The sequence below is a fragment of the Dermacentor andersoni genome, chromosome 1 (genome assembly GCF_023375885.2).
Source record: "Dermacentor andersoni chromosome 1, qqDerAnde1_hic_scaffold, whole genome shotgun sequence".
Taxonomy (NCBI): domain Eukaryota; kingdom Metazoa; phylum Arthropoda; class Arachnida; order Ixodida; family Ixodidae; genus Dermacentor; species Dermacentor andersoni.
Window position 1 is genome coordinate 311,239,108 of NC_092814.1, and position 24,883 is coordinate 311,263,990.

A 24,883-nucleotide genomic window follows, 5' to 3' on the forward strand; every position below is an offset into this window, starting at 1 on the left:
CAAGTCGACGAAATGCTGCGCGATGGCATCATCCAGCCGTCCAAAAGCCCGTGGGCATCTCCTGTAGTCTTGGTGAAAAAAAAGGACAGAACCCTGCGTTTCTGCGTCGATTATCGTCGTCTGAACAAGATCACCAAGAAGGACGTATACCCCCTCCCACGGATAGACGACGCACTGGATCGGCTCTGCAACGCTAAATACTTCTCGTCAATGGACCTCAAGTCTGGCTATTGGCAAATAGAAGTCGACGAAAGAGATCGCGAAAAGACGGCCTTCATCACCCCAGACGGCCTCTACGAGTTCAAGGTTATGCCACTCGGACTGTGCTCGGCGCCTGCAACGTTCCAGCGCGTGATGGACACGGTTTTAGCAGGATTGAAGTGGCAGACCTGTCTCGTTTACTTGGATGACGTCGTCGTCTTCGCCGGAAATTTCGACGATCACCTGAGGCGGCTTGCGACAGTACTAGAGGCCATCAAGTCATCAGGGCTCACTCTGAAGCCGGAAAAGTGCCGATTCGCTTACGATGAGCTTTTGTTTCTAGGCCACGTCATCAGCAAATCAGGAGTACGCCCCGACCCACAGAAGACAGCTGCCATCGCAAAGTTCCCGCAGCCAACCGACAAGAAGGCAGTGCGCAGATTCCTTGGCATGTGTGCCTACTATAGACGCTTTGTCAAGGACTTTTCACGCATCACGGAGCCGCTAACACATCTAACCAAATGTGATGTCGAGTCAGGCACGTACCCAGGGGGGGGCCCGGGGGGCCCGGGCCCCCCCCGAAATGAAGTGGCATACCCCCCCCTCCCCACCCATGCCACCACTCCTCACACATTCCTAAAGTGCCGCCAGATCAATGTTGATACTTGGCAGCTGTTCATCGGTCAGCATTATGCTGCCTTTTTCACTCCTTTTAGATGGCGGTAGTTATCGGCATCTCTTGTAATGTGAAGGACAGTTTTCTCATAGATTCCGCACCCGTGCGATTAACTCGAGATGCGTTCAGTTGTCACCATCTATTCAACCGTCACGCGCATAGCTGTTGCTTTTGTTAGTTCAAACTTCTCTGTTTAGGCAGATCCTGGGACCAGGAGAGGGATACGGCTGTTACTCAGCTGGTCTGTACTCTCATGGAACGAGTTGCGGCCGGAGAAAATGCCAATTGCGTTTAACTTTTCCATTTGCTTCATTATTTCCTCGAGTTACGGCTCGCCGCGACGCTGGCAGATGCCCGGAACCATATACACGTGATATGGGTTAGATAAGGTGGGAAATAAAATAATGTGCAAGATCATGAGACCCTGCAATAACCCTTAAACCCATAAGCAAGATGACTGTCGCCCGTTGCCTCGTCTCTTTTTCCCTAATTGTATAGCACTTTTCGTGAAAAATTGGCAACTGTAAACAAAAAATCGCAAGGAGTTGAGAAATTAAGCGATCTACTAAGGGAGAGAGCCAAGGCAACAACCAAACTGCAAGCAAAAGCGAATAATAAAAAAAGTTCACCGTTGTTTATGAGAATATTTATGCATCAACATCTTTTTATTTAAAAAGGACGTAGAGAAAAGGCCGCCACAAGTGGAAAACAATTACTTGTTTTGAATGACGCTTCCACAGAGTTTGGTCGAACCGCCTCACGTAGGCACTTCTCTGCTGTGCTTATGTGGGTGTTTTTCTAACCTATCGCGGTGAGCGCAGTACGTCTAGAATCGCAGAGTCCTGCGCTCTACGCGGTTGTATGGGACTGGTGGCCGCACAGCGTTACGCAATTCGCGGAACTGTCAAAACTGATCAACAAGGCGAAAATAACTGATATTCGAAACTATAACATGAGGAAGACTGAAGAAGCCGTAAAAAATGAACGCAGCCTGAAATCAGTAAAAAAGAAACCTGGCATAGGACAAACCATGATGTATGCACTAAAAGATAAGAAGGATAATATCATCAGCAATCTCGAAGATATAGTAAAAGCAGCGGAAATATTCTAAGCTGACCTGTATACAGTACCCAGAGGAGTCACGATACCTCACTTAGAAACAGTAATGACCAGGATAGAGAAACTCTCCTATAACTAGCCATGAGGTCAGAAGGGCCCTGCAAGACATGAAACGATGAAGAGCAGGAGGAAAAGGTGGAATAACAGTCGATTTAATCAAAGATGGAGGAGACATAATGCTTTGAGAACTAGCGGCTCTTTATACGAAGTGTCTATCGACTGCAAGGGTCCAAGAAAAGTGGAAGAATGCAGACATACTAATCCACAAAAAGGAGACGTTAAAGAATTGAAAATTTATAGGACCATTAGCTTGCTCCCAGTATTATATAAAATATTTACCAAAATAATATCCAATAAAATAAGGGCAACACTAGATTTTATCAACCAAGGGAACAGGGTGGCTTCAGGAAGAGATACTTTACAGTGGATCACATCCATGTCATCAATCAGGTTATCGCGAAATCTGCAGAGTACAATATGCCTCTCTATGTGGCTTATATAGATTACGAAAATGCATTTGATTTAGTAGAGATACCAGCAGTGATAGAGGCACTACGTAATCAAGGAGTACAGAACGCTTACGTAAAAAACTTGGAAAGTATTGCTACATGCGTGAGGTATTTGTTTGTTTGAACGATGCGCGTGGGCGCCATCACTCCAGAAAAGAGGAGGAAGAACGAACTGGGCTCGCGCTGTGAATCTAACCGGTCAGCGCTGCAACCGTTGTTGTAAATATAATCTGTAAATAGTTTCTCGTCTTACTGACTCGTCCTTCGCGGAAGAATATCTACAGAGGTTCTACAGCTACCTTAATTCTATACAAGAAAAGCAGGGGAGATACCTATAGAGAAAGGGGTCAGACAGGGAGACACAATTTCTCCAAAGCTATTCACTGCGTGCTTAGAAGAATTCAAGCTATTAAACTGGGAAGGCTTAGGAATAAAGATCGACGGCAAATATCTCAGCAAGCTTCGGTTTGCCGATGACATTGTTCTATTCAACAACAATGCAGACGAGTTACAACAAATGATTGGAGACCTTAACAGAGAGAGTGTAAGAGTGGGGTTGAATATTAATATGCAGAAGATGAAGATAATGATAAATAGCCGGGCAAAAGAACAAGAGATCAGGATCGCCAGTCGGCCACTAGAGACTGTGAAGGAGTACGTTTACCTAGGTCAATCAATCACAGGGAACCCTGATCATGAGAAGGAAATTCACAGAAGAATCGTCCTGCAGTGCACATAAAACAGGCTGATGATGATGATGATGATGATGATGATGATGATGATGATGATGATGATGGAGGTGGTGGGCCCCCCCCGAAAAAAAATCCTGGGTACGTGCCTGTGTCGAGTTCAAGTGGGAAAGGCCGCAGGCCAAGGCATTTCAAGAACTCAAACGACGCATGCAGTCGCCGCCGGTACTTGCACACTTCGACGAGGACGCCGATACCGAAATCCACACTGACGCCAGTAGCCTAGGCCTCGGTGCCGTCCTAGTTCAGAGGAAAGAAGGACTTGAACGGGTGATATCGTATGCTAGCCGGTCGCTGTCAAAAGCGGAAAGCAATTATTCTACGACTGAAAATGAATGCCTCGCCATCATTTGGGCTACAGCTAAATTCCGCCCTTACCTCTATGGCAGGCCATTCAAAGTCGTCAGCGACCACCACGCGTTGTGTTGGCTAGCTAACTTAAAGGACCCTTCAGGACGGCTGGCGCGGTGGAGCCTCAGACTACAAGAATATGACGTCACGGTAATATACAAGTCCGGAAGAAAACACTCCGACGCCGACTGCTTATCACGCGCCCCCATCGATCCCCCGCCGCAAGACGACGAGGACGACGACGCCTTCCTTGGGATAATAAGCGCGGAAGACTTCACTAAACAGCAGCGAGCAGACCCGGAGCTAAAAGGCCTCGTCGAGTATTTAAAAGGGAACACCGACGTTGTCCCTAGGGCATTTAAGCGCGGGTTGTCTTAGTTCACGCTACAAAACAACCTGCTCGTGAAGAAGAACTTCTCACCAGTCCGCGCCAGCTACCTTCTTGTTGTACCCTCAGCGCTGCGTCCAGAAGTACTGCACGCCCTACACGACGATCCAACCGCTGGGCACCTGGGGTTATCCCGGACGCTGTCGAGAATACAGGAAAGGTATTACTGGCCGCGTCTGACCGCCGACGTCGCTCGTTACGTCAAGACATGCCGAGACTGTCAACGACGCAAGACACCACCGACAAGGCCAGCAGGATTACTACAGCCGATCGAACCTCCTCGCCGACCATTCCAGCAGATTGGGATGGATTTGTTAGGGCCGTTTCCGATGTCAACATCCGGGAATAAGTGGATCGTCGTGGCGACGGACTATCTCACCCGCTTTGCTGAAACTAAAGCTCTACCAAAAGGCAGCGCAGCCGAAGTGGCGAAATTTTTCGTCGAGAACATCCTGCTGCGACATGGTGCTCCAGAAGTCCTCATCACCGACAGAGGAACGGCTTTTACAGCAGAGCTCACCCAGGCCATTCTGCAGTATAGCCAGACAGGCCACAGGAGGACAACTGCCTACCATCCGCAGACGAATGGTCTCGCGGAGCGCCTGAACAAGACCCTCGCCGACATGCTAGCAATGTACGTCGACGTCGAGCACAAGACGTGGGACGCGGTCCTGGCGTATGTAACCTTCGCTTACAACACGGCGGTGCAAGAAACAACACAGATCACGCCGTTTAAGCTGGTTTACGGCAGGAACCCGACGACGACGCTCGACGCCATGCTGCCCCACGTCACTGACGAAGAGAATGTTGACGTCGCTAGCTATCTGCAGCGCGCCGAAGAAGCCCGACAGCTCGCCCGCCTACGGATCAAGAACCAACAGAGGACCGACAGCCGACACTACAACCTCCGACGACGCTTCGTCGAGTACCAGCCCGGCGACCGTGTTTGGGTTTGGACACCGATACGCCGACGAGGTCTGAGTGAGAAACTATTGCGCCGCTATTTCGGACCCTACAAGGTCATTCGACGTATTGGCGCACTGGACTATGAGGTCGTGCCAGACGGAATTTCGCATTCACAGCGGCGCCGCGCACGATCTGAAGTGGTCCACGTGGTTCGTCTGAAACCCTTTTACGGACGCTTACGAACTTCCCTATTTTGTTGTTTTCTTTGCTACGGGTGTTTTTCTTTATTACTTTCGTTTGTATGCAGCATCGGGTCGATGCTTTTCAAGAGGGGGGTATTGACACGTGTACTTATCTTTATCGGGCGACCACGTTTCGCCACCTAACAAATGTAATCGCACAGCGCGGGACACGCCTGCATGTATCCGAAGTTTCTGGAAAGTTATCGACGCTTCTACCCGGCTGTCTGCTGTCGCCGAACGTTGTGTTATCTGATTTCATCGCGTGACGCGAATGGTGTAGAACATTGTGGAAGGCACGCGGGTCCGAACGATTAGTCTGGAACATTCGACGACTGCTGTATAAAAGCCGACGCGCTTGCCTCGCTGATCAGATTTTCGACGATCGCCGACTGTGTTCGCCGCTTTCGTTGTGCTATAAGTATAGCCTGTTTTGTGGGCACAGGTTCGTCCAATAAAATCTAGTTTTGCCTTTCGCAGTATTGCCACTGTGTTCTTAACGTCACCACCACGTGACAATATTAACGCATCTTTAACGCGCGCATGTCACTTTGACGCGGTGAGTTTTTGCGGTTTTGTGACGTCGCGTGACAGGAAGGTGAAGTGGGTGCTGCCCGAAAACTTTTGACCGATAGCGACCTTGTGAAGCGGCCAGGACTCAAGACATGAAGACACCGGCCCACCGCCAATCTCTCTGAGATATAGAGAAATAAAGTTTTTCCATTCCATTCCATTCCATTGACCGATAGCGGAGGGCTAATGGCGAAAAGGCGTTGAATCAGAGATAATTTTTTTTTTATTTTCTTCGGTCAAATCATTCATAATCAGTATGTAAACGTCATATCATATGGGGAGCTATCGCGGTTTTCGTGACGTCGCGTGACAGACAGGTGAAGTGGGCGTGGTCCAAAAAAGTTTTTGAGCAATCATGGGGGCTGATTGCAGAATTGGAATGGAAAAGTTGGGAATAGTTTTACGTTATAGCGCCCCTGATCACAAGATATTTAGGAGCATGCGGTTCCACAAAAGAAAAAGAAAATGTAAGAAAGAAAACTAAACTTTTGTCGGAGATAAACTGTCCTCATCATAGTGCAGTGCATCAAGTGCAGTGCATACTTCTTCGTGCTACCCATCACACTACACCCTCGAATCCCAGGTTTAGTCACAAGGATGCGGCAAAGTTGAGATTTTCCTTCAAGTTTCATGTTCCGAACATTACTGCAAAAACTACTGCCATCCTCAGAATGTCTTCCAAGTCGATGTTTCTTGCAAACCCACAGGCTACAACTTGTACATTGAAATATGTGCCGTAAAGTAATTAAGACGTTAATTAGTGTATTTATGTTAATTATTCAATAATTCATTTTGATTTCGCGTGTAAGTAATGGTCGCTTCATCCAGTAATTTATCTGAGGAGTTAGATGCGCTATCTGCCATAGTCAATTTTTTAAATTTTGGTGCAGTTAAAAAAGCAAAAAGAACAACCTGTATGTACTATAAAAACACCGTGTCTATGTTTCTTAGGCGACTACGGGAGAAAATGCGCGAACAAAGAACAACTACAAAAACGGAACATCCGATAATATTTGTCGTGGCAATTAAAATTAGGCAAAAAAACTATTCTCACATAAATATTTATTTCAGGGTATATAGAAAGCCCACACACAAGCTACTTTAAACCCGCTAAATGTAAACTGTGGAAAAACTACTGAAAACCCGCTAAGTGACACAAGTGACCATCTCAGCGGCGACATGCGACTGCCAATTAAGTCGCCGTCGACGGATGAAGCCACGTCGGTGGTGCGTCGTCACTGTTTTTGGACGTAACAACCGGGGCACAAACTTAATAAACGGGAAGCTGACACACGTGACCTTATCGGAGCTAAACTCGGTCGGCGTTTCAAAGCGCAATAGCCGGGAAAACGCAACAAACAGGTACGCATCAACGAGATTACACTGTACTTCAACTATATGTATTGTAATCCTCCTCCTCTCCACTGTTATTACTACAACTACTACTACTACTACTACTACTACTACTACTACTACTACTACTACTACTACTACTACTACTACTACGTATGAGACCACTGCCGGAACCGCAGCATGCCGCAGTCTCTCTGTCGCCGCGCCTCTTCACGTTAAACGTGGCCGCGGCTTCCTTCAGTCAGCTGTCTCCACAAATATTGGCCCGTTGAGTCGCACCTTCGAGCTGACGTTGGTAGGCCTCGCCGTCGCTGTAGCTGGTTTCGTCGCTGCCCAAGTTCGGCCCAGAAGACGTCAGCGGAGTGGTTTGCACACCTTCGGCCAGGGCTTCGTCACAAAGCAACATTTCAAGCAGGAACTTCTGCAGTTTGTTAAAATACCCAAGCTTACGCCCTCCACGGCCTGTGCTCGCCATCGTTTATCATAGTCGCGGGTTCGACCCTGACGGTGGCGGCCGCATTCCGATTGAGAGCGCTCAAATGCCGGCATGTCTCGGTCGCCCCCTCTGAATCCGCTAGTGTTTTTATTTTTTTAGTAGTATATAACAGCCCGAAGGAAATTTGATACGGCATAAGGGACCGCCAGAATCGGCCACTAAACACAATGCACTGAAACATATTTGGGGAAGTTGCACAAAAGTGAAATTTTTTTCGTTTAAAGGAGTTTTTTTGAAATCGCTGCATCTAGTAAACAAAGAAAAAATACCAATTGGGACGAAAGCACGTTGTATATGAAAGCTCGGGCGCAATTAAATTCCTAAACTGCCATAGCTCGTGTCATTGCACAGCGCGTCGCGTGATCGGTAGCGACGGCAGCCCACTTGTATCCTGAAGCAACTGTATGAAAAGGTCCGAGAAGGTCCAAGCCGACGCGGTAGAACGGCTCATATGGGGCGTCGATGGGCTGAAGATACCCAGCAGGAAGCGCAGACGGTTTCTTTCGGTACTAAAAGCAATTGCAGGCGCTTACATAACGGCGCACTGAGCGGTCTGGGTCAGGCCAATAGAAGCGACGGCGCACACGGTCATGTGCGCGCGCATAACACCAAGGTGGCCAGCGGTTGGGGAGTCGTGCAGCTCGCGAGAAACTGTGCAGCGCAGGTGTGATGGTATAACTAGGAGAAGATCAGGACCGTCAGGGTGCACGTTACGCCGATATAAAATGTCATCCTTCAGGGTGAACCTGCGCACAGAGGAGTCGTTGGGAGAGGATTCCAGGACCTCGATTATTCCTCTTAAGTGGGCATCCCGACACTGTTCTCCGGCGATGTTAGGCAACTGATTATTTCAGCAACGGAAAAGACACTGTCCAGGGATTCAGTGCGCGAAGAGTCACACTCGGCCACAGGGCAGTGGGACAAACAATCCGCATCTTTTTGCAGGCCCCATGTCTTGTATACCACCGTGTAGGTGTACTCTTGCAGGCGCTGCGTCCATCGAGCGAGCCTGCCTGCAGGATCTTTCAAGGAGGCAAGCCAACAGGACATTGTGGTCGGAAACTACTGTGAACCGTTGGCTCAACAGATCAGGGCGAAGTTTTCCAGCTGCCCATAAGAGAGCGAGGCATTCACGTTTTGTAATTGAGTAATTTCGCTCCGATGCGGACAGCTGCTATACTGGCATAAGCGATTACGCAGTTCACTGGCCTTACTCGCGTTATTAAGGTTCCTGCAGTCTACGGGGCTTCAAGACAGACTCTATGAATGCCGCCCCCTACCGCTTTGTAGTGTACGCGCTTTTTTCGTGCTTGCCTCTCTTTCTATCTCTCTCTTCCGCTCTGTTTCTCTTTTTATCCCCCTTAACCCTTCCCCCTGCGCAGGGTAGCCAACTGGAACTACCTCTGGTTAACCTCCCTGCCTTTCTCTGCATTATTTTCTCTCTCTCTACGCTCTACCGGTACTCTACGTTGACGCTGGGCCAAGACATCGCCTATTCCGTACCCACTCGCGTCACTGAAGACTTCGGTTTGGGCTGATGGGTCGAAGCGGGATAAAATGGGAAGCGTTGTGAGGAGTGTGGTTAACTCGAAGAAAGCCACGAACTCCAGGTAAAAGGGGCGTGTTGTTTCAGGAGATCTGTGAGTAGTCCAGCAATCGCTGCAAAATTATTCCCAAACCGGCAAAAATAGGACTAGAGCCCCACAAAGCTGCGAACATTTTTGGCAGACTTGGGCGCAGGGAAATCTTTCAAGGCTGGGATTTTCTCTAGGTCAGGTTGTACGCCGGCAGCGTTCACAATATGGCCAAGAATCGTAATGCGGCGACGGCCAAAACGGCGCTTCGATGCAATAAGTTGAAGTCCGGCACGGCGGGACACGCCAATAATCGGTGAGAGGCGTTCGATGTGTATATCAAACGTAGGCGAAAGCACAATTACGTCGTCTAAATAACACAAGAGTGTATACCACTTGAACCCATGAAGCAGAGAGCCCATCATTCGCTCGAATGTGGCCGGGGCATTACACAGACCGAAAGGCATGGCTTTGAACTGGTAAAGCACATCAGGAGTTACGAAGGGCGTTTGTTGTCGGTCCATAAGGTCCAAAGCAATCTGCGAATATCCAGATTGAAAGTCGATAGATGAGGAGTAAGCGGCACCACACAGACAATCAAGGTCACCATCTATTCGCGGTAACGGGTAACGGGGCGTTGTCTACTGCTCTTTGTCATCCCTCTTAATTCGATCAGTCTAATTCGCTTAGTCGTTCACTTAAATCGCCTAGTCATCAATCTTAATTCTATGGCCTTTAACTCGCCTGAGCCATCACTTAATTCGCTTAGTCATCCATCTTGCTCGCTGGGGGTACGAGTCATTGATGATGATGATAGTGTCAGTGCTTTTCGTGTCATTGCCGCGTTCTCGCTCAGGGACTTTGAAAGTCGACTGAACGATGAGACATATAAGGCTTTGGCCTTAATAAATTTCGAAGGACAAACATTGGCTAGGGTGAGTTACGAACCTACTTCCCACGCTCAGAAGCGGAGTGTCTTACCCACTGGGCTAAACAACCAAGATTGCAGAATGTGAATATATCTGAGCTATATGAATATGTTGTACTGGTGGTACAGATGTCAACGGAGAACAATTTCTATGAAGACTTTGTTGAAAGAATTGGTAATGGTGGAATAAAAGACATATATAGGACCACATGCAGAGCTGACTTGGAGCATTGTAGACATCAAGAAAATTCCAATTTTGCGAATATTTTATGCGAAATGCGCGAAATCCCCCTTGCCTTTCGGTGGTTGCGGAATGCGCCTTCCGTTGGGGCGTTCCTTCACCGACTGGAATGTCACCGATCTCTAAGGGCTCAAGCGTTTCACGTCGCCACTTGAACAACACGACCAGATCAGTTTGGCCACAATTTCAATTAAATATGGCTGACATCCTGAATGTTATTTCATTAAGCAGGGGTTTCGCACAGGGGTTTCGAAGTCCTATAAAACAAGCCGGAATTATCAGCGTGACCCGCGCTAAAAATTGTGACATTCTGTGTTTGCAAGAAACAACTTTTTTCGCCATTGACATGTTCTTGCTTTCAAATGCACTTTCAAACTAGACTGCTTTTTTTCTCTTTCGCGACATCACGCTCTAGTGGAGTCGGTATTACTATTTTCAACGGAGCTCTTCGCGAGCTCATCATGTTTTTTTTATAATGGGACAGGGCGGATATTGGCATTTGATTGCGCACTATCTTCATTTAGGTTACGGATTTTGTGCATATACGGACTCGCGCAACTGACTTAGTCTAATGATTTTTTTCGTGACCTGGACGTGTATTTCTTGGACGGTCGTCCAGTGTGGGTTGTTGGGTAGTTTAATTGTGTTTTATACACACGAGCGAATGTGCAAGCCCCGGGCTGGGGTCGCCCTGATTGGAACGCCCGGGAGTTGCGTTGCTTCGTCCAGCACTTTTCGTTGCTAGATACATATCGACTTTTTCATGATTCTTCATTTGTCTGGATGTGGCGACGCGGCGCGTCAAGCAGGTTAGACCATGCCTATGTGTCAAGCAATTTAGCTCAGTGGGTCTCCCAATCTGATGTTATAGTTTTACCTTTATCTCCTGTTTATATTTCCGATCACATACCAGTTTTACTTGAAATTTGCTTCCTTGCTTCCTCAGTAAAACCTTGGCGTCTTTATACCCGCGTTCTACATGACGCACGCTCGCGCTCTTGTTTGTCAAGAGTCTTGCGTGCCTCTCTTCCTAGATCTGACCCAGAGTCATGAGACGCGCTCAAGGCGCAGCGGAGTCTGCATTGTTCAGTTGAAGGACGTGCACTCAGACGACGTATGTCAGAAGAACTGCCAGATACTGCCACGAAGCTCCGTATTGCGCTTCGGGTCAATCAACTGACTCCGCTGATGCGGTCATGGCAGCGTGAGCTACGGAGACGTTTGCAACGCCTCATCACAGCGTCGTCTTTGTCAGCTGCTGCTTGGCGATGCAGGCGTAATGCGTGTGCACACCCTGAAGTTCTGCGCTTCACAAGAAACTTGCTTTTTAGACATCCGAATGCATTCGGTTCTGCGGCCCCCAGAGCAATTCCTGTTACGTGCAACACAGACAGATAAATTAAATTATGAGGTTTTACGTGCTAAAACCACGATCTCATTATGAGGCACGCCGTAGTGGAGGGCTCCGGAAATTTGGACCACCTGGGGTTCTTTAATGTGCACCTAAATCTAAGTACACGGGTGTTTTCGCATTTCGTTCCCATTGGTATATGGCCGCCGTGACCGGGATTCGATCCCGCGGCCTCGTGCTTAGCAGCCCAACACCATAGCTACTAAGCGACCGCGGTGGGTAACGCAGACAGAGAAGCAGTCGATGAGTTGGCAAGGAAAATAAGGAGTGATGAGGAGCTATATGGATCTCATTACGGTTGATAATGCTTCGACGCAGTTGGTTAGGGGCGAAAGAGCGATGAGGGCGTATAATGGTCGGAGCAAGTCTGATAAGGTAGGATCGATTGAATAGGGTTGATAAGGACCGATATGGGTTGATGAGGCTCGGATCGGGTCCGATAAGGTTGAAAACGACCGACAAGTGTTGATCAGTATTTATACTGGTCGGATCAAGTTTCATGACATTGATAAAGATACCGGGCTGCGTGGAGATGAGCAAGTGACACGATGCTTACGCGTGCTTAGACAACTCCCAGAGGAGTTCCTGCGTGATGTTTAAACTAAAACAGGGGACGCCCAGGATCTGTATGATCGCTCGGTAATTTCCTTCGCAAGCATCTTGTTGACTCTCTACTGGATGGCGCTTCGCTCAGACGAAGACACTCGATTGGGGCGTCGGTGTAAAGGGCTGGCATCGGCTATGTGTATGTGATGCGCGACAACAGACGCCTATCTGAAAGGTTGACTGCGGAAGTCGAAAATGTCTCAATACGACTCCAGAATACGTCTGTGTGCTTCATCGCGCTCAGGCGGAAGGTGATTGGCGATCATGCTGCGAACTTCGTGGCTGTCGCAAGTTGTCGGCGTCGGAGTGCCCTTCTGAGGGAGGACATGTATGAATGAATGTGTATTGTTTAGTGGCGCAAGGGCCAAGTATGGGCCAGTGTTAATGAGTTGGCATTGGAGCGATGAATTAGGATAGGTGCATGCTACGTGGCTGTAAAGGGGCGTAAAAAGCGGTCTCTGTAAAGTGCGTAAAACATATACGTAATAATATAATGGCGATGGCTAATGAGCTGTACTATGGACACGAAAGATACATTGAGAAAGAATGATCATATACTAAAATGTCAGAGGAAAACGCTTGAAAAGAGCACTACTGCCTAAACAGAGCCATAGAAACGCGCTGACGTGGATGTATGTGCTATGCAAAATTACTATCACAGCAGCATCTTCTGGAGAGAGGATTCGCTACGAATTTATTGGGCTATTCATCTGAGGAAATGTAGCATTCAGAGCAAAAGCTTCAAGATGAGTCTTGTAGGGAGCATAGGACGGCCACGGAAAGGCCTTGTGCAAGTACTTGCTTGATAAAGCCAAAATTCACAAGTAGAAGGGAGGTTCTGTTAGCGGTAATGCTCAGCTCTGCCTGTGTAGGGTGTAGCGAGACGTTCCGTGAACAGGACGTCAGTAAGGGGCCTCACGTTGTAGTCGCCATCTAGAACAGCTGGCGAACATGACAACTGAACATACGGCAAGGTTTTTTATGGTAGGTGAACAAAGTCGCTGAGATGTAAGCAAGACGGATCACTGGGTTCACAGAGGCGAGGCAGCTCAAAGCCGAGAACACCTGCGGAGCAATCAATCGGAGCGGAATCAAGTCCAAGTATGAGGTCGGGAGGATACTGCGCAATGACCGTAAGAATAACAGCCACCTGGTGACCAGCAACGGTAACCCGAGCTGTGAACATCCCAACAACAGCGACCGTTGCACCGTCGGTGATGCGTACGACTCGCGCCGTTGGAGGTGTAAGGATCTTTCTCATGCGACGACGAAAACAGGCACTCATGACAGAGACGTGCGCCCCAGTGTCAACCAAAGCTCTGACAGAGACGCCTTTGATGTGGACTTCAAGAGTTTGCGGTGGGCACGTAAAGGCAACAGAGGATTTTGGGTCAAGGTCGACAGTGCTGCTTTGCCATCAGAATCTGCGCAGTTTAGTTTTCTGAAGAACAGCGACTTGCTAAAGGACTGCGAAGGAGAGCGACAGCGAGTCGGTGAACGAGATGGACGGCGATGCGATGAAGGCGACAGGGCGTAGGGTGCAGAGTATTCGGTGCGGAGCGGATAGCGGCTTGCACTAAGGAACTGAATTCTGGGATCTTACGCGCCAAAGCTATTATTTAATTAGCAGGTACGCCGTATTGGGGGACTCCGAATTAATTTTGACCACCAGGGGATTTTTACGTGCCCCCAATCCACGGGACACGGGCGTTTTTGCATTTCGCACCCATCAAAATGCAGCCGCTGCGGCCGGGATTTGATCCCGTGACTTTAAGCTTAGCAGAGCAACGCCATAGCCACTAAGCCGGCTTGAAGTGAGGAAGGGACCCGAGTGAGTGGGACATGGGCTAGGGGACTGAGAGGGCCACTGGCCGCGGTAATAGTGAGCAATGTGTCCAGATTGGCTGTAGCGGGAGCAGATAGGTTTGTCATCGGCTATTCTCCATTGCGACGGGTTTCTGGAACGATTAGGGATGTACGGTCCGCGACTATGCCTGTTCGCGGGGACCAGGGTAGCTTCAGGAGCGTTCATGGTGCCGACAGTAGAGAATAGGCCAATGTTCGCAAATTCCTAGCTAACAACGCCTTCATCAATGGAACAGCCGCCATCGAGGTGTCAGATACCGTGGGTTTATAAGAAGCCGCGTATGCGAGCTCAAGTTCTCGGCGGACGATGCGCGTCACGTCGTCTGACGTGGAATCTGGAACTGAGGCGAGATGCGCCGGCATTTAGCTTGTTCTAGATGGTGGCACTCTTTGATTACACTGTCAACGGTGGTCAGGTTGGTGAAGGCAAGCAGACTGACATTGTCCGCGATACCCTTCAAAATGTGGGCGATCTTGTCAGCCTCGGACATCTAGTAAGGCTCAGTTGACATCTGGGTACGTACCGCCAGTTGTTTCATGGCGGCAAGCTGTCGACCAAACAGGTTGCCTAGATGGTCGCGCAGCTGCTGCTTGAATGTGTACCAGGTGGTGAGATCGTTCTCGTGGGTCCGAATCCAGACGCGAGGGGTTCCGCCGAGGTAAAATATGACGTTTGCCAGCATTGTAGCTGGATCCCAGCCATTCTGTTTGCTGACGAGATCGTACATGCTGAGCCACTCATCCACATCAACGCTGTTCATCCTGGAATAGGTCCCGAAATCGAGGGGCTGTGAGAGGGCGATAAATTGGGTGGTGGTCGCAGGCGTAGCTGGCGGCGGCATCACCTGGTGCCTTGGCGGTAGACGTGAGGTGGCATCCACTGCGAAGCTCCGTTGTCAGAGGAAATACTCCGCACCTCCACCAAATAAATGTTACATGGAAGTACAGTAGGGAAACTATTTACAGGGTGTATTTACAAGGGTCGTAAGCCCTGGCCAACATGGAAGCCAGCCAACATCAAGCAAGGCACGTCGTGGTCATCATACCAGCAGTCGCCGCTTATGGGTATGTCCGACTAAATCCAAGGGTCAGCATTATCTTCTTCGAATAGCACGCAGCAGTATCGCGCTGATGAAATAAAGGTGAAGAAATTTATGTAAGACTAATCTGAGTTCAGAATCAGTGTAATCCCGCGAATTCTAAGTTACCTTCTCAAAGAGGAGTACTTTCAAGAAACCTCGACGTTTATTTCATTTGAGAGTATACACTGAGATAAACTTGCTTAGTATAGCAGCTCAATCGGGTGGCACAAGCCTTTGTGTGGCACATTAAAAACGGTGAAGTCGTGTCTGTGTGCAGATACATACTGCGACTGAGGATAGGGAATGTTTTCGAAACTAAATAAAAAAAAAGCCAATGCGACGCACAGTGGGAATCGATGTAAGCGAAGCTTCGTAAGCTGTTTTCTTTGATTGACTTTATTTAGCGGTGATGTTGGCGGCGCATGTGTAATTTCTTTCTGTAGTTTAGTACATTACGAGAGTTATGAGTTGATGTTAAACGTTACCTTGCGTGCACTACTTGCTGTTTGTCTGTGCAGTCCACAAAACACACAGGGAGAAGTGTCTACTTGAGGCGTTGTTGTGTGTCATTGTTCATAATCTCTGAGAGGGTAGAGCATTATCATTGCCTCACATGGAACATCGCATCGTGCCAGCAGCGGTCTGCAACACGTTTCGCTGCGTAGCGAAGACGCTCCTGTTCCCCGCGACGCTTCTTTCGGGCCGGGGTGCACGCTTTGGAGCCATTTTGCTGGCGCGTGTTTACGTGCTCCTTCTGCATACGTGGCCAGCATGCTGTTGAGACGCCAACTCCAAGCGCTCTCTTCAGGCTATGGACGATTGTAATGTTTATACCATCACAGCTGGCTAGCCCAGCACGCGACCTCCACAGCTCAGCACTTACATTTTTGCCGCATAGTAAAGCAAACACAGCACGTCCCATGCGCACGAACTGTGAAACGGTGCCGCGGAGGCGCCGACTGGGATGCGCGGAGGCGAGCGTCATCTGGTGCTGTTGCAAGAAACACAGTACAACGCGCGGCAAGACCACCACAGCAGCAGCAGCGCCCGGAAACTCGGGAAAAGAACGCTTGGCTTTAAATCTCCAGCATGAGACTGGTGACACCCGCTGTGAGCTTCAGACAACTGGGGACATCACGCGGTGTTTCCGTGCAACGTCAGAACACCATTGTTCTTCTTCTTCTTCTTCTTCTTCTTCTTATTATTATTATTATTATTATTATTATTATTATTATTATTATTATTTATTATTGATATATTTATTTATTTATTGTCTTCCTAATAGTAGTAGTAGTAGCAGTAGTAATAGTAGAGCCAGAGGGGGGTCTCTTTTATCATCGTTGTATCGTATCTTTCTATGTATAATTTCCCTCTGTTAACCCACTCCTGCTATAGCGCCTATTGCGCTGCAGTATGTACAAATAAATAAATAAATAAATAAATAAATAAATAAATAAATAAATAAATAAATAAATAGAGACAGCTTTCATGCGCTCTTCCATGGCATGCAACTTATGGAAACGAAAGTGGATGAAAAACATTCGTTACATAGCGAGGATATCGAATCCGGCATCATTATTGCCTTTAGGTATATAGCATGTGTGGATATATTTACCAGCGGCCTTCACTCTAAAAGTTCGCGTAGAAGTGACGCCTGTGGCAGAAAAGATGTTCCACATCATCCGCCAATGCTCGTGGGTGGTGGTGTTGGCTAACACTCCCATGGTTAGCTCTAGTAGATAAAACACAAATACCCCAGAAAAGTGTATGGAAAGCCTGCGCCGCGGTAGCTCAACTGGTAAGAGCACCGCACGTGTAATGCGAAAACGTGGCTTCGCATCCCACCTTCGGCCAGTTGTTTTGTCATCCACTTTCATTTCCATTAATTTATCATTTCCTTAATAAGTGCAAGTAATTTCCCCTATGCTGTACTTGGTCTCTTTGTTGGCTTCTTTATATATATATATATATATATATATATATATATATATATATATATATATATATATATATATATAATGCAATCGTTTACATTTGTATCACGACATGTGATTTGATGTGTTTCGCTGCGGTGTCTCTAGAGATTGGCAAAGGAAGCGATTACCGGCGAAAAAGAAGCTTCCTGTAGAAGACCACCATGCCGAGCCACCTTCTTTCCAAACCTTCAATGCGTGCCCCTTACCGCATTACTTTTTGATGGGAATTTTCAATGCCTGAGTATAAATAACCACGAGAAAGACATGCAAAATGAATCTAAGACGATGGGCTTTCGACTATACGTTTTCTTTCTTATTGTTCTTTACGCAAACAAGGAGAGTATATGGAAATGTAAGAACCCATTTACAGTCGGCATCAAAAATTGGGCGAAAAAGCTGTATTCCTGCCTAGTTTTTTGCCTGCAGCCAGTAAAGTAGGCCATCCCTGCCTTGACCGCATGAGTTCTTCCAGATTTCAAATGTAAATGCCAGTTTACTTGGCCAGGCTGGGTATAATCCGACAAATTATTTCGAATACTCCCTGCCGCACTGTTAACACTTGAGGCCGGTTGTATGAACGTGTAGCGGAGAAGAAAGCTGTCCCTAGCTCTCTGCTACACGTGCAGTGTGCCGCCGCCGGAGTGAGGGGGGAGGGGGATCATTTTACGAATGTAATTAAATTCTAGCTTCTATCAAACGGCTGAAGCCTAATTGAAGCAAATTGAATTGCTTATTGCGGGGGCCTGTAGCAGCGTGGTTGCCTTGTAATTTGGTGCACTAGGATAAAATACAGAAGACACAACACAGAACAAGACCAAGGAATAAATATACATAACTCGGAGGAGTAATTAATTCTAAACTACCTTAAAAAACAACTGTACCACGTATAAAAAATATTAACGTTGTCATTATTCCCCGCGGTGTTAAATAAACGTTGCAATATTATTATGATACTCAGAATACAAATTTTGTGAACCATAAACATGCGATTCAGCCGAAATAAAAATGAAATACATTGAAGTAATATCAGACGTTGAAAATACCCATGAATACGCTCGTGCAACAAAAAAGCAAGTCGCGAACAAGCCGCCATGTCATGTTTGCACGTCGTACCTGTTAAGAACTCTATGTAACTGCAACAATAACGACGACCTCTGTACCTATATCCTAGAGTATATTAACAAATCTGCGTTGCACTTCTTCAATTTTATCCACTTACCGCAGTACTTACCGCACAGTATTCTAGTTTACTAATAACGAAAGATTGAAATACTGTAATCAAACAATGACTGTCACTGAAACCAATGTTTCAGTATTTACGTGGTCTGCTACCTTGATATGTATTTGGCCAATGAACATGGACATTTAGAGCAAAATGTGATTTTGGAAAATTTTCGCGGCTCCTACGGCACCTACCGACGCGTCACATCACGTGCGTATCTACCGCTGGTTGGGTGGGAGGTGGGGGGGGGGGGCGAATATTAGTGGAAATTTCTCTATCATTTATATCATCTTCACAGAATTTCATTTTAGTCCAACTCCGCACAGCAAGAATTCGCATCGAAATGTTTTGAAACTTGGGAACTTTTTCATCTCATTCGAATCTCATCAGTGTTGATGCCTGTGTGCATACGTTTCGGCTTTTTTGAATAAAGACAACTTTGCTCGTTTGTTTGTTTGTTTCGTCCGTTTGTAAAACTTTGTTAATAACACAAACTGCGCTCTCACGCTGATGTCGCTGCAGTTCAGCGTTCACCCTGCCTTTATGTATCCTTTTGTGTCCTTTTCGTCTTTATCAGCGCTGCCCTCCGCCTCCCCCGCCCCTCCTTTCGACGTTCACGATAAACGAACTTGTCCAAATAAAATAATTCTTAAAGCTGTTCTGGATTACGGAATGTTTCTTATATTCTCCGATTCATCTATTTTCAGATTTGTTTTCAGATCAACTTAAATATTAAATAAATGGCATAGAGGGAAGGGGAAAAAAGGGCTCCTTGACCTAGTTGTAAGTTCAACAAGAGTATAGATAAGAGATCGAAGCACTCAACAAATAAACAAGTTGAAGGTGCTGTTTTAACTCGTGATCAAATGGTTCAGGTATGTTCCAGATCTGCGTCGTAGGAAGCATCTAAAAGATGTTCTATTCTTGACTGTTTCTTAATGATTTTGCAAGCGCTCATATATATTTTCTTTACTACACAGCGGAATAAACAGGAAGCGAAGACGAACCTCTTCGACAATGACGAATACTTCCTTGGCTCGTGGTTAGTGTGCAAAGAGAAATCGTTCACCGATCCTCAAAGAGCAAATTTCGAACCTCGGATGATTGGGGTCTTATCAGAAGGATATTGTGTGGCACGTCATGAATGGATTGCGCTTGAAATTGTAGTTTCAGATCGTTGCGCCAAGTGTACATTACCAGACGGTGGGATGACACACACACAGGGTTAGCTGTTCCACCACTCGACGTACCATTACGACTGCTAGGATTTGAGGGCAACGCCGTCACTCGAAAGAACGACGAACTAAGTGAATGCTGTTCTCTAACACCTCTCCTCGGGCGATTTGTGAGCTATGTCTTCGTTATCAGGCATTTCGAGCGTCTTACTCGAAGTCATTTGAGTAGTATTTCTCAAGAAGCTGCTCAGCCAGCAACTATTCAGAAGCGTTACTAAAGGTTCACTATGTCCGCCGAGGGCTCGCACTGCCCTCCGCAGCCAGTCGAGTCGAGGTGCGTTTCAAGAGTAAGGTGGATAATCTGGTCTTTACGACTTGAGCGTACCAAGACTGTCATGGTATATGACGCTTCATTTTGTTGCTCAGGAAAAGGGGCTACGCATATTCCTTAACGCGGTGTTAGCTCTTGGCCGCCATTGAGCGTGGATAACTTCTGCAACAGGTAGTGCCTACCAGAAACGCACAACACAGATACTTTCACCAGAAATGTACGGCACGAGAACGTGTTTGGAAAGGAAAAGACGGTGGTCTCGTTTGAACTCGAACTGTCAGTCAGTTACACAGCGACCCTGGCTGCCTTGAAGGAAAACAACCTGGTGACTACTTTCGAGCAGGTGACACTATGGTGGTCTAACTGAACGGCGATCCCTGGCAGGCTGGAATGCTTCAATGTATTTTGACCTGGAGCGGTCGGAGTTGTCAATGTCACCACCCACCGACTCATGGAGGCGTTTCTGAGCCAACAACAACGGGCCTTCAAGTAGCTCTTGGTCCTCCTACCTCCCCGGTGACTAAGTCCGTGTCCCTCACTGGAGCCTTTGTGACGAGGCAAGTGTCCCGCTCATCAGCAAGCTCGAAAGTCTGATTGCCAGAATTCTCACGCGCTTTTGCACAAGAGCTGCAGTAAAGAAAAAAGCCAGTGCCAGAAAGCCGATTGCAAACATTGGTAATTTCCGAGAAATCGGGAGGCCTCACTCACGCACACCGGCGAACTCACATGGGCCCCAGGGGATTGCATCCCTAACTGACCACATGTCAACAAACCTACAAAACATCTCATAGCCTGCGCCGAAGTCACGATGTGTAATCACCCGCAGCTGCGGCGTTTCGAATGTGGTAAATCTACACGATGTGTATGCCTATGTTCAAGTTCGAGATAGAATCTATGAGCATCCGATAGCAAAAACAAAATGTCAGCACACTGTCCTCCGCACAGAGTCTATTGTGGTATCCAGAGGGCTCTGGGGTATAAACTCCCACCTCTCGTTAGTGCTGAACCAGATTGTGTGGACGGAGTCGCGACGAAGTGGCAGGTTGCCCCTGACAGTGTAGTTTCATTGCCTGTTGTCGCTACTGTCAAAACCAAGCATTTCGCGAGCACCAGGAGAGTCAGTGAAGAACAGCTAAATCTTGCAGAAACAAAACCGAATGCCTAAATGATGGTGCATATATAAATGTATCATCGTTTGCTCCTCATTTGATTATGTTGCACTGTTTGGTTGTGTGAGGTGCACTGTATATGAGATGCCGCTTTTATTCCTAGCTAAAAAAAAATTAAAGTCAGCTCGCAAAGCAGTTCGTTCATAAGAACTGCTTTTTCTTCGCCAAAACTAGGCTCGATATCACGATTGCCTGGCTCATTTTTTTTTTACGAACCACTTCTGCGTGCGAAGTGTTTTGCGAATTCGGTGGCCTGAACGATGACTGGCCAAAAAAGGAACAGTTCTTATCAACCACAAGTTTCGTGAATACGTCCCCAGTGTGTCATAACATTCGTCTCCACAGCTTCGACGTCCTTGAGTGAGTGCACTTTAAGTAAATACCACGCGCAACATCTAAGACTGCTCGCATTTGTTTTTGAACCCTCGAGGCGCTCACACATGTTTGATGACGCAAGCTAAGCGGAGAAGGTCGGACTCGACAAAGCGAAAGAGAAACGAGCTATAATGAGATGCTTGAAGTCCTTGCGATCTCTGATTACAACCGTTTCTGGTGCTTCCATTGAGCAGAAAACGAAGATAATTTGTTCAGCCCTCGAAAAGTTTAGCAAGCAGTTGGATGTCGCAGTTCGATCTAATAACGGTTACTCTTAGAGCCCTTGGTGGAATACCGACTGTTCATGCTATAATATAAACCTGGAGTAAGTTGCTATATCACCAGTGTCCAAAAATTTTAGTGATTATAAGTTCTAGTGAACTATACTTAAACATAGTTTCTAGAGCAAAAGACGACTACGATTGCAAACGGTTTGATTATCTGTCGAAATCTAAAAACAAGCGTATACTTATCAATTTTCTTCGTAGCAGAAAGATACTTCCGCGTCCGAGTAACATTGACTCGATTCTTTTCACTAGAGAAGAAATGACGCAGACGTCGGAAAAAATTGCAAGGTGTTTAGAAAGTCGATTCACGTCCCTGTTATCTCGATGTCCCAAGCTACGGATCCAGTCAGATGATTTCACTGGGATCATTATGATGGAGCTGGCTACGGCAGTGGACAGTATGCCACATTCCGTCCCAGGTGCTCACGGAGTAACCGCAAGAATGTTAAGAATTTTATTCAAGGAGTCCCTAGTTGTCTTTTAGACGTAGTAAGCTTATCTACTCAATTTTCCTATATACCTTCCAGTTGGAAGCTTGCTAAAATTATTCCGATTCTTAAAAATAATGGTGACGGATTCACGCTTGACAATATTCGGCCAATTGCTTTAACTTCTAATATGAATAAATTCATAGTAATGATTCTAAATGTTCACCTTGTAAAATTAGTGAAATTAGTAGAGGACAAAGATGCACTCAGCCCTTTGCAAGTTGGCTTTAGAACTGCCTGTTCCATTCGGCACGCTCATGTGGACCTAGAAAGCTGGAGAAAATTAGCACGACGCCAAAGACAAATTGCAGCTCTAGTAACTTTAGGTATATCTAAAGCTTATGATAGTGTAGAGCACAAAGTTTTATTGAATCGATTAACAAACCTTGATTTACCAAAATATATAACAAAACGGTTTAATGAGTTTCTAACTGACCGGGAGTTTTATTGTTCTCTGAAAGGATGTTCGTCAAACAGACGTCGACAGTCGCGTGGGGTTCCACAAGGAGTTGTCACGTGACCTTTGTTTATATATTACTAAACTCTATACCTTGCCATAATGACATATACACATATGTATATGCAGATGACATCGCGTTTTTTGCATCAGACGATGACATCCACTCTTTATATAGTCAATTGTAAACATACCTGCACGCCATAGGCACCTGGTTACGGAATGTTCGTCACTTCCTTAAGAGGAAGCTTTAGCTCGGGTGCTCCTATCTAAATACATGTAAAAGGAGAATTCGTTTTTCTCGGCAACCATTGCACCAAATTTGACGAGGTTTGTAGCATTTAAAAGAAAAAAACTTAAAATCTAGTGACTGTTGGCTTCGGATTTTTGAATTAGGTCGTAAGTTTTTTATAAAGAATTGTCAAAAACCGGAAATTTTCACAAGACGAAATTATCAAGTTTACAACTCTGTAACTCAGCAACGAAAACTGATAATACAGTTCCGTGAATTGCAGCTAATAGTACATCTAAAGCGGACAAAATTGATATGTTAGACATGAATCTCGAAAAATCTTATAGTATGAAAATACAGCTTTTGCAGAACTCTTGTGAACAACGTAACAAATTCATGTAAGACATAAAATGACGTATCGAATTTGTCCACTTTCAACGATCTAATGGATTCCGTTTACAGAACTGCGATATCTGTTTTTTATGCAGAGCTATGCATCTGTAAACGTCGTGCTTCTATGTTTTCAAACCTTCGAATTTTTGAAAATCTTTTTAACAAAAGTCAGGATATAAATAGAAATTCCGCTACCAACAGTCACTAGAATTTAACTTTCTCTGTCAAATGCAACAAATTTCATTAAAATGGGTCCAAGGGTTACCTCAGAAAAGCGTTTTTGCATTTTATATGTATTTGAATAGGCCGCGTTGGAGTTGGGCCCGAGCTAAAGCTAACTCTTAATGTCAGGAAATGCTCAATTATAGTTTTTCCTTTAACGAATCCAATGCATATAAACTTTACCTACCGGCTGCAGAATATACCTCAGGTGGACTCGGTTAGATACCTAGGCGTAACATATGATAACCGGCTTAAATGGCGCACGCACGTTGAATATATAAACAAAGAAACAGTGCGAGGCGGTTGGAATGCCAAAAAGGCTTTACAACAGTCGATAGGGGATGCGGAGACACTCTCGGGAGGACTTATAAAATGTACGTACGGATAATTTTGAAATATAAATGTGTTTATATTCAGGCGCGCCGGCATATAACTTACATTCCTGTGTTCTGGCTCGGGAAGCTTTACGCCGGTGCCTTGGTTTATCAAAGTTCGTTGACAACAACGTATTATATCTAGAAACTCGCTTACTGTTCTTATGTGCAGATTTCGGTTAATAACGGTCCAAACATTCCTAAGGACGTATGAATGCCCTATAAAATTACAAATTATTTTATTTTTCAACCTGCAATATTTTTTCAATCTTCCTGGCCTCGGTTCCACACTCCTCAGGCTGTCTTCCTTCAGGCGCTTGTTGATCTCTTAGATGTGCGGTTGTATGAGATCCCTCCTATTGGAAGTGAGAGACAATATCTCCAGATGATTTTTGACAATATATACCCAAACAACGCAAAACACCTGTCTTAGAATATATTAATTGGGCTATTACAAAATCACTTATTGGAGCTAAAAATAAACGCTGTCGTAGCGACAGATGCATCGCAAACAGAAGAAAAATCCGCAATCTGAATTTTCTCTTCCGCTTTTGAGTGGTACTTCTCTTTAAGACTTCCTGACTACGTACCAGTATTTATAGATGAGTTTGTGGCGGTTACATTGGCTCTACGAAGGGCGAACTCACCAATCTCAGAAGCTGTAATAATAACGGATACTTTATCTTTATGTTCAGCTCACACTGTAAATAGTGGCTCACATATTTCACGTACCTTTCATTGTTTAACACCTTCCTACTTGACACTAATTAAATTGGTATTGGTGCATGGTCATAAAGATTTAGCTATTAATGAAGGAGCAGACAGCTTGGCGAGAGCTGCCATTAGTGATCCAATTCTCCCAATCCTTCCTGTATCTGCTTTCACAACTGCTGCTAGATTCATGAGACGCACAT